At 43.0% G+C, this 10,924-nt stretch overlaps 1 protein-coding gene across 1 annotated transcript in view; it reads right to left on the bottom strand.

Moving 5' to 3' along the window:
- Positions 1-10,924, bottom strand: part of LOC122557378 (insulin receptor substrate 2-A-like) — a 102,626-nt gene that overhangs the window by 28,524 nt on the left and 63,178 nt on the right. The window lies entirely within an intron of this gene.

The raw sequence follows: 10,924 nt of genomic DNA, 5'->3' as shown, positions 1-10,924 counted from the left end.
GTTTAATAAAAGATGACAGAGCACTTGCGGAATATATAGGAAGCAGTAAATAACTTATACAAGGAGTTAGGAGGGCTAACGAGGCCATGAAATGACACTGGCAAACATGATTAAGGAAAATCACAAGTCTTTTTTTGTATGCACATCGGAGCATGAAGAGGACTAGGGAGAGGGTAGGCACATCAAGGAGAAAGGAGGAAATTAACATAATGAGCTGAAGAGTGGGAGTGAGTTCTTATCAAATACTTTGCATTGGTATTCACAAAGGAGAAGGGAGTTGAAAGAGGGATATGTTGAGATTCTAGGGCATACTGAAATAAAAAAAAGTGGTGTTAGCTGTTTAGGAAAGTATTAAGGTAGACAAGTCTCCAGGACCTAATAGAATCTATTCCAGAATGCTAGGGGAAGCAAGGGAGGAAATTAGTGGGACCTTGTATGAAATTTTTGTTTCCTCTTTATCCACAGGTGAGGTCCATGTTTTTTTGTTTAAAGGCAGCAGGGATAATCAGGTAAATTACAGGCCAGTGAGCCCTATGACAGTGGTAAGGACGTTTAGGGACTGGATTTATTCACTTTTGGAAAAATAGCCGGCAGCATGGCTGTTTGAGGGGGAGGGGGTGTCTCTCAAATGTGATTAAGCTTTTTGAGGAAGTAACAAAGATGATAGATGAGGACAGTGTGGTGGATGTTGTCTATATGGACTTTAGCAAGGCCTTTGACAAAGTCCCTCATAGCAGGCTGATGCAGAAGGTAAAGTCACATGGGAATCATGGTGAGCTGATAAAATGAATATAGAACTGGCCAAGTCACAGAAGACAAAGAGTAGTGATGGAAGTGTATTTTCCTGACTAGAGATTGGTGAGCAGTGATCTACCACAGGGATCAATGCTGGGATCTCTGTTGTATGAGATATATAGAAATGATTTGAAAGAGGATATAGATGGCTTGATTAAAAAGCTTGCAGGTAACACCAAAGTTGGGAGAGTTGTGGACATTGAGGAGGATTGCTAGAGGATATAGCAGGGTACAGATAGGCTAGAGACTTAACAGCCGGAATTTAATCTGGATGAATGCTAAGTGATGTGTTTTGGAAGGTCTAATGCAGGAGAGAAGTACACAATAAATGGCAGAACTCTTAGGTAGATTGACATAGAAGGATTTAAGCGTATAGGTCCATAATTGCCTGAAAGTGGTAACATAAATGAATAAATGGTTAAGGTGGCACATAGCATGCTTGCCTTCATTGGTTGCAGCATCCAGTATAAACATTGGCAAGTCATGTTACAGCTGTATGGAACTTTGGTAAGGCTTCATTTGGAATACTGTATACAGTACTGGTTCTAGAGGCTTCGGAGGGGGTACCAGGACGTTGTCTAGTTTGAGATGGTATTAGCTATGATGAGAGATTAGACAAACTTGGTTTTTTTCATTTGAACATTGGAGGCTGAAAGGTGACCTGATGCAGGTCATTCTGCTATAACGCATGCTTCATTAACGCAAATGACGAACTGGGGACACTTTCCATAACTAGGAGAAAGTGAGGAGTGCAGATGCTGGAGATCAGAGTTTTAAAATGTGTTGCTGGAAAAGCGCAGGAGGTCAGGCAGCATCCAAGGAGAAGGAGAGTCGACGTTTCCGGCATAAGCCCTTCTTCATTCATTCCAGCAACACATTTTTAAACACTTTCCATAACACAAACTTTTAAAGTGTGTACTGATTATAACATGATTTCAGCCCCATTAGTTTAAAAGGTGCTGCTATGAGATTTTCTTATGATACAGGATTACACAAGAACGGAACGACCACATTATTAGCAGAACTTAGGTGTGGACATTTACAAAATTATGACATGCATTGAAAAAAAAAATGGATAGTTGGAATCTTTCACCCAGGGTAGAATTGTCAATTACTACAAAAGGTTGAAAATTTAAAGGCAGTGTTTGAGGCAATTTTTTTTCAAAACACAAAAGGCTGTTAAGTGCCTGGAATGTGCTGCCAGAGGAAGTTATAGATGCAGATGCAGTAGCAACAATTAAGAGTCATCTTGACAGATTCATGGATCAGCAGGGAATAGAGGGATATGGACTGCTTGGATGCAAAAGCTTTTTTAGTTTTGAAAGGAGTCATGTGTCGTAACAGGCTTGGTGGGCCAAAAAGCCTGGTCCTGTACTGTATGTGTCACTCTGCTATAACGTGCGTTTCAACAGCGTGGATTGACTATAACGAGATTGACAAACATAGTTTGGAATGCAAACTTTCTACTGAATGGGTACAGCAATTTTTTATTAGCGATCTTTTACAGCGAAATTTTCAGTAGCAGTTTTCCATAGTACAAGGTTAAAGAGGAACACAACTGTCACATTATAGCAGAACAACCTGTACTGTGTCTTTAGGCCAATCCAGCCGCTGAATTTGCTCTGCCATTCAAATGAGATTATAACTTGCAACAAATTTAATAAATGGTGATCAATAGCCCTTTCAGCAACTTATTTCTTTGACCAACTGCAACCACATTTTGGCTGCATACCTCTCAACATTATTGGATGCTGATGAGCATTTGCTTCATTGCAGGGTTGTAAACTGTAGTTAGGAAAGAAAACTCAGGAAGGACAGATACTTGATGTGCTCTTATTAAAATGGGTATGGCAGCCGGGTTAGAAAAGGAAGATGTCAGAGTCACTGACAGACGGAGAACCTTTTGGGTCATAGGCAGCAGTTTTTTAAGTGGGAGCAGTGATCCAGGCTGCAGGATGCATTTTCAGATGTTGAATACAGGAAACATGATTAATCTGACTAAGGACAAGACAGAAGAGAGAAAGGTAAGATGAATTCAAAGAAATGCATGATACAGTGTTAGGGAGAGAAAGCAATTAAGTTGGAGAAGGTTCAGGACAATGTGATGAGAAGCTCCTGCCTCAGAAAATGTCCTTCAATTTACAAATCTTAATTGTTTTAACAACCTGAAATTCCCCAAAGTCATGGGTGCCCTTCAAAATTTAGAAGCCCATAACTCACTTTAAAACAGAAACCATTCTTTGAAGTACCTATGCAAGATTCCTGAAGCAACAGTCCACAATTTCTAGAAGGACGCAGATTTAAACCAAAAAAGAACAGCAGACTGGGATTTCCTCGTTATTAATATCCAATTGATCTTATACTCTGAATAGTGTAAAACTGACAAATTCTTATGATTTATAATAGTTTGTGAACGCAAGGCTTTCCAAAATGAAAGTAGGCTTGCGTAATTAAAGATCCTCACTCCCAATAATAAATACAGATATTGAACCTGAAGAAAAATTACCAGTTAAATCAGATACTGCTCATACTCATTTGAACCACATGATATATGTGTCCCTTTGTTGCAAAACCAACATGTTCACCTATCATGTGTGCTTGCTGATCTAATTCTTAAACTGTCTAATATCTCTGTTGTAATGTTATTTTAGTCTGATTATGCTCTTATCAAACAACATTTACTCCATTAAAGCCACCATATAAACTAAGGTGGTTGATGCAACGAGTGGTAGACTTTCTCCTTCCTAACAAAGACACACTTTGAAAAACCTTATTATGCCAGAAAAGATCCAGTGGCAATTAGCTAGCAAAGTGCACACCAAGGTCAAATCCTATACCTTGCCCTCTTATACAGCAAAGTCATTCTCTAAACCTACTCGGGTTGGGGAAAGAAGAGATGGCATAGGTGCAGAACTATGGTTGCTCTTTTGATATGTAGAATTGCAATATTAAAGGTCTGCATTTAAAACTACTTTGAATTTCACTCTGACACTGTTGCACATTAAAGCTATCCATATAAACAGCATTTATTGCTTATCACAATTGCACAACTTTTTGATACAAATTGTTATAATCTGACTTTTGCTATTCTTTGTAATCTAGCCTCAAAATCTGGATTTCACCAACTGATTTTAACCTAATTTGCTCACTTCCATTATTGTTCATCATTGCCAGCATCTTTTCTGATATAAAAATGAAATACTAAAGGACCTCTTCCATCATAGATACCTAATTAATAATGAGCCTCTCTTTGTCCCATTAATTCCACCCCTCACCCCCACCAAATCCATAAGAATTTCACACTATTTTTGAGATAGATTAAAATTCAACACATGAACATAGTTTTATGTGCAGAAAATGTAGTAAAACTTCAAATATGGCTGCAAATACTTATTTAACCATGAGGGACTTGACATTCTCTATCCTAAGAGAGAAAGTAGTGGCATGGGAATACTTAGGCCACATTTGGTTATTTTTGCCCTTTCGCCACAGTAGATTTCTGGCATTTCGCATGAAGTTAAAATATATTAGAGTTAAATATTTGAAGTTTATAGCTTGAGGCAATCACTTGTCATTTAGAATGGTCATGTTTATTCAAATAGGCAGCCCTTCTCAGGAATGAGTGGAATAAAACAAACTAATCTGTTTATATTCAATTGTCGCTTTTCATTGAAATACTTATTGAGAAATTCAAACATCAATTAGCTCTTGAACTACTCCATGACTGTAATACTTTCCAATGCCACTCTTAAATTGAGAAATTCCTCATTTGAATGCTCGGTGAAATCAGTAAATTCTTCATCTAGCTTTTAAACCATATTTGTCCAATTTACAGTGCTAAATTGACCACTTAAAATGACCAATTTTGAATTGCAGTAGTGCATGCAGCTTTAACTCATTTGACTTATGATCTATTTTATTCATCTTTATGCTCAGTGCAAAGAGGGCAACAGCTGTCAAATGTGACCCAAAAAATTTCTTATCTTCTGCAGTGCACACTTCAGTGCTGGTCAGCAGACTGGCAATGAAAAGAGCGAGAGATTAGAAAACATGCACTCTTGCTGCGTACCATCACCGCAAAATTCTAGATTTTGATTTTAAAAATATTTTAGGATGATTCACTCACATTTTTTCATATTCTACAGGGCCTGGATCTGTGCTGTAAGACTCTGACTATATAAAATGGGCAATGTTTTTATACAGATTATGGTGTATGTATGGAATGATCTGCCAAAGGTGGTGACGGAGGTGGAAACAAATTTCATTAGATGGGGAATTTCAAGATTAAGGGCATATTTTTAAGGTGAAAGAAGAGAGATTTAAAAAGACATGAGTGTCAACTGTTTTACATAGAGAGTTGTTTGCATGTAGAATGAATTTCCTGAGGAAGGGGTGGATGCGGGCATGTTACAACATTTAAAAGACACTTAGGTAAGTACATGAATAGGGAAGATTTGGATGTGCATTGGCCAGGAGCAAGCAGCTAGGACTAGTTTAAGATTATGCTCTGAATGTACTGGTTGGACCAAAGGGTGTGTTTCTGTGCTGTATGACTCTATGACTGACCTCCAACAAAGACATCTACTTACCTTTGCTGGTATGTATAGTTCTGACCAATGGGGACTTTCCCTTATCCTCTGACTTTCATTGAGCTAGGCAAAAAGCTTCCTTGATATCAAGGGCAGTCACTCTCACCTCATCTATGGAGTTCAGGTCTTTTGTTCATATTTGAATCAAGAACTGAGTGGCCTTGGCAGAACCCAAACAATGCCAATAAGATTAATCCTTTCCAAATACCACTTAGTAATGCTGCAAACAACTCCAACCATCATTTTGACGATGGTCAAGAGTGGACTGGGCGCAAGTGAGTACTGCAGATGCTGGAGATTAGAGTCGAGAATGTGGTGCTGGAAAAGCACAGCAGGTCAGGCAACATCTGAGGAGCAGGAAAATTGATGTTTCGGGCAAAAGCCCTTCACCAGGAAGAGTATTTTTCTGATCATGAAGTCATTCGCAGAATTAGAATTGTCCTTTTTTAAAATTTTTTCCAGTTTCAGGTAGACGCAAATGTTGTAGTCGTATCAGAACAACTTGGTTAGGAACACCATTTGTTCCAGAGTACAAGTCTTCACTACTATTGCTATGTTTTCAGGACCCATTGCCAGTGCCTTTAGCCTTTTCTGAGATCACATGGCATGAAATGAATTGACTGGAAACTCTATGCCGGGGACCTCAGGAAGTGTTGGAGATAGATATCTGTTCTACTTCTGACAAAATGGATGCAAATGCTTCAACTTGGTCTTTTACAGATATGCTGACTTTCCCCATCATAGTAGAGATTCACAAATATTCCTATCTATGATCAGTTGTTCAATTGTGCATCACCATTCACAACTGGATGTGACAGGACTATCTAGCTTAGATCGGTTCAAACCAATGCATAGGTTCAAACCATTCCACAACCAATGCTGCTCCTTCTGTTTGGCATACAAGTACTCCTATGTTTTTGCCTCACCATGTTGACCCCTCATTTTTCAGGTTTGCCTGGTGCTGTTTCTAGGTAAAAACGAGGACTGCAGATGCTGGGAACCAAAGTCTAGATTAGAGTGGAGCTGGAAAAGCGCAGCAGGTCAGGCAGCATTTGAGGAGCAGGAAAATCGATGTTTTGGGCAAAAGCCCTTCATCAGGAATAGAGGCAGGGTGCCTGCAGAGTGGAGATAAAGGAGAGGGGGGTGGGGTTGGGGAGAAAGTAGCATGGAGTACAATGGGTGAATGGGGGTCGGGATGAAGGTGATAGGTCAGAGAGGAGGGTAGAGTGGATAGGTGGAAAGGAAGATAGTCAGGTAGGGCAGATCATGAGGGCAGTGTTGAGCTGGAAGGTTGGAGTTGGGGTGAGGTAGGGAAGGGGAAAATGAGGAAACTGGTGAAATCCACATTGATGCCATGGGGTTGAAGTGTTCCGAGGTGGAAGATGAGACATTCTTCCTCTAGGCATCGGGTGGAGAGGGACCTGCGCCCACACCTCCTCCCTCACCTCCATCCAAGGCCCCAAAGGAGCCATCCACATCCAAAGTTTTACCTGCACATCCATCAATATCATTTATTGTATTCGTTGCTCCCGATGCAGTCTCCTCTACATTGGAGACTGGACGCCTCCTAGCAGAGCGCTTTAGGGAACATCTCCGGGACACCCGCACCAATCAACCCCAACACCCTGTGGCCCAACATTTCAACTCCCCCTCCCACTTTGCCGAGGGCATGCAGGTCCTAGGCCTCCTCCACCGCCACTCCCTCACCACCCGACGCCTGGAGGAAGAACACCTCATCTTCCTCATCTGCTGCAGACAGACTGATGAGTACAAGGTCAAGTACATTTTTTTCCTCTTTGTTGGATCCCCCACAGATGTAGAATCAATGTTCTTTCAGGTTTGGTTAGTTGTAGTGCTAAATATTTCCCTCCCCAACCTTATCGGCATTCTGCAAAGACCATTCCTTCTGCTGCTCCCTCGTTAGGTCGAATCCCCCCACCAACCCACCCTCCACTCCCAGCAACTTCTCTTGCTACCGCAAGAGGTGTAAAACTGCGTTCGCACCTACCCCCTCACCTTGGTCCAAGGCCCCAAAGGATCCTTCTATACCTGGCAGAGATTTTCCTGCACATTCAAACAATGCATCAACTGTGTCCGTTGCTCCCAATGTGGTCTCCTCTATATTGGGGAGAGGGGACGCCAACTCGCAGAATGTTTCAGGGAACATCTCTGGGAGATGCGCACCAAACAAACCCCTCCCCGACCTGCGGCCCCCTCCCTATCAAAGGCATGCAAGTCCTGAGCTTCCTCCATTGCCAAATCCAAGCCTGGAGGAAGAACGCCTCATCTTCCACCTTGGCACCCTCAGGTCACATGGCATTGTCAATTTCACCAGTTTCCTCATCCACCCTCCCCCTACCTCATCACAGATCCAACCCTTCAATTAGGCATTGCCTTCTTGAACTGTCCTACCTGTCCATCTTCCTTCCCACCTATCCGCTCCACCGTCCCCAGCCTATCAACCACCCCCACCCTATCTACCTATTGCCTTCTCAGCTACCTTCCCCCTAGCTCCACCCTCCTATTTACCTCTCAGCCCCCTTCCCCTCCCCACATTCCTGATGAAGGGCTTATGCATGAAACGTTGAATCTCCTGCTGCTCGGATGCTGCCTGACCTGGTGAGTTTTTCCAGCACCACATTTTTCGACTGATCTCCAGCATCAGCAGTCCTCATTTTCTCCCTGTGGCGCTATCTAGCCACTCTTTGTGACAGACGTTGCACTCCCCAACCCAGGGTACACTCTTTGCCCTTGCCACCTGCTACATCAAAGTGAGCCTGTTATTGGTAATCAGCAGTGGGTTATTATGCTATGTTTAACATGATGCCATGAGATTTCAGGGATTTGGAGTCAATTTTGAAGACAAGCAAAGTCCTCCTTACCGATTACATAACAATATGCTGCCATCGCTGGTGGGGCAGAACATATGGTGGTGTCCTGGAGATGGTCTGCTAAATGCAATTTCATTATATATCAGGCTGTTGATTAATCTGTGAAACATCTCTTCTGAGTTTGGCACAAGCCTTCAGATTTTAGTCAGGACAACTTTTCAGGGCTGAAAGGGATTGGCTTGTCATCATCTTTTCTAGTGATGTCAGGTGGTCCATCCAGTTTCAATCCTTTCTTTCAATTTTATGGCATCTTTTGGTAGCACAGGGACATGTTAGAAGGCAGTTAAGTCTCAATAACAATTTAAGTTGGATTTACATGCAGGTTTGACCGGATTAGGATGACAGATTTCCTTCCCTTAAATGACATTAATGAACAGGGCTCTTTTATCTCCCCCACAGCAATTGACAATAGTTTTGTTGTCATCATTAGATTATAGATTTATAGGATAAATTAAAACGCTGGTGGCATAGTGGCTCAATGGTTAGTACTGCTGCCTCACAGCACCAGGGACACAGTTCAATTCCACCCTCAGTCGACTGTCTGTATGGAGTTTGCACATTCTCCCCATGTCTGCGTGGGTTTCCTCCGTACTCCAATTTCCTCCCACAGTCCAAAGATGTACAGATTAGGTGGACTGGCCATGCTAAATTGCCCAGTGTTCAGGGATGTACAGGCTAGGTGGATTCGTCATTGGAAATGGAGGGTTCATAGGGATAAGATGTGGGACGTTCTTTGGAGGGTCAATATGGACTTGATAGGCTGAATGGCCCACTTTCACACTGTAGGGATTCTATGATTTGACAATCCTTTATGATAAAATTTCATTCGCTGCCATGGTGGGAGTGAGAAGTCAGCTCACTCACCCAAAGGGGAAGGCAATTATGCAAGAGCATTCAACTGAGTGCAGTAGTGAAAAGAGACGGAGGATGATTCTGGGAGAAGTGAAGTGTCTTCCTCCTTATCAGCAGCATATAAAAGGGAGGTAAGGTCCATGAAGTGGCAGAGAGGTCGAAGTACTGCTGAGGTCAAAATCCAGGCTTTGGTAAGTGTCAGGTTTCATTGAGGAAAGCAAGCTGCATTAAGACAAGACAAGACAAGACAGACAAAGTCTTTACTTTTGTTTTTCATCCAACAGTTGCCAGAAGGGTACCAATGGCCATTGGAGGAATGGTATGCTTTTCCTTGTAGATGTGGGAGATCAGGGAAAAGTTAAATTTTCCTGACAATAATGCCTGCAGGCACTGTGTCCACCTGCAGCTTCTCTCACACTGCATGGATCAGTTGGAGTGACAGCTGGACTCACTAACTAGGAGCTTCAGGGGCGGTCACATCAAAGGTCCAACCAGATAGATGGGTGATCACCAGGAGCAGCAGGCAGGCAGTGCAGAAGCCCCGAATGGCTATTCACCTCTCAAACAAGTATGTCATTTTGTTCATAAACCCATCCAGATGCCTTTTAAATGTTGGAATTGTGCCAGCCTCCACCACTTCCTCTGGCAGCCCATTCCAAACATGCACCCTCTGTGTGACAAAGTCATCCCTTAGGTCCCTTTTGGATACTGTTAGGGAGGGAGGTAGTGGAGCTGGGGGAGGTGGGATATCATCTCTAGTAAAGCAACAGATTTTTTTTCCATGGCACAAATGTCTATCATGAGGGGGCACAATTTTAAGGTAACTGGAGGAAAATTTAGGGGAGATGTCAGAGGTAGGGTCCTTTCCTCTGCTATTAGAGTCAGATACATTAGGGTCATTTAAGCGACTCTTGGATAGGCACATGGAAGTTAGTACAATGGAGGGCATGTAGGCTAATCGGATCTTAGACTGGGATAAAAGACTGGCACAACATCAAGGGGCGAAGCGCCTGTATTGTTCAGTGTTCTAACAGCAGCAGTCAGGTGGTTGGCACCACAAATGGCCCTGATGTACAGCAAGGAGGGGTGAAATGCAGACGAGCAGTAGTGATAGGGGATTCTACAGTTGGGAACAGATAGGTTTTCTGTGGTCACGAGCAAGACTCTAGGATGGGGTGTTGCCTCCTTGGTGAAAGGGATGTCTGAGTGGGCACAGGGATATTCTGTTAAGGGAGGGTGAGCAGCCAGAGGTCACAGGCAGTGTTGGTACTAACAACACAGAGAGGAAGATAGAGGAGGTCCTGCAAAAGGGAATTTAATGAGTGAGGTAGAAAGTTGAAAAGCAGGATCTCTGGGGCTGTAACCTCAGGATTACTCCCTGTGCCTGTGCTGGTGAGGGCAGAAATAGGAAGATAATACAATTAAATGTGTGGTTTAAGAGGGATATTGGGATCACATATTTAGATTATTGGGATTTCTTCCAGGGCAGAAGGGACCTGTACAAGATGACAGACACAGACAGACACAGAGACAGACCGAGACCCCGAGACAGAGAGAGACCGAGACCCCGAGACAGAGAGAGAGAGACCCCGAGACAGAGAGAGAGAGACCCCGAGACAGAGAGAGAGAGACCCCGAGACAGAGAGAGAGAGAGACCCCGAGACAGAGAGAGAGACCCCGAGACAGAGAGAGAGAGAGAGAGAGAGAGAGAGAGAGACACCGAGAGAGAGAGAGAGAGAGAGAGAGACACACCGAGAGAGAGAGAGAGAGAGACACCGAGAGAGAGAGAGAGAGAGA

Source organism: Chiloscyllium plagiosum, chromosome 15 (genome assembly GCF_004010195.1).
Source record: "Chiloscyllium plagiosum isolate BGI_BamShark_2017 chromosome 15, ASM401019v2, whole genome shotgun sequence".
NCBI classification, from domain to species: domain Eukaryota; kingdom Metazoa; phylum Chordata; class Chondrichthyes; order Orectolobiformes; family Hemiscylliidae; genus Chiloscyllium; species Chiloscyllium plagiosum.
This window is presented reverse-complemented; position numbering and strand designations above follow the sequence as displayed.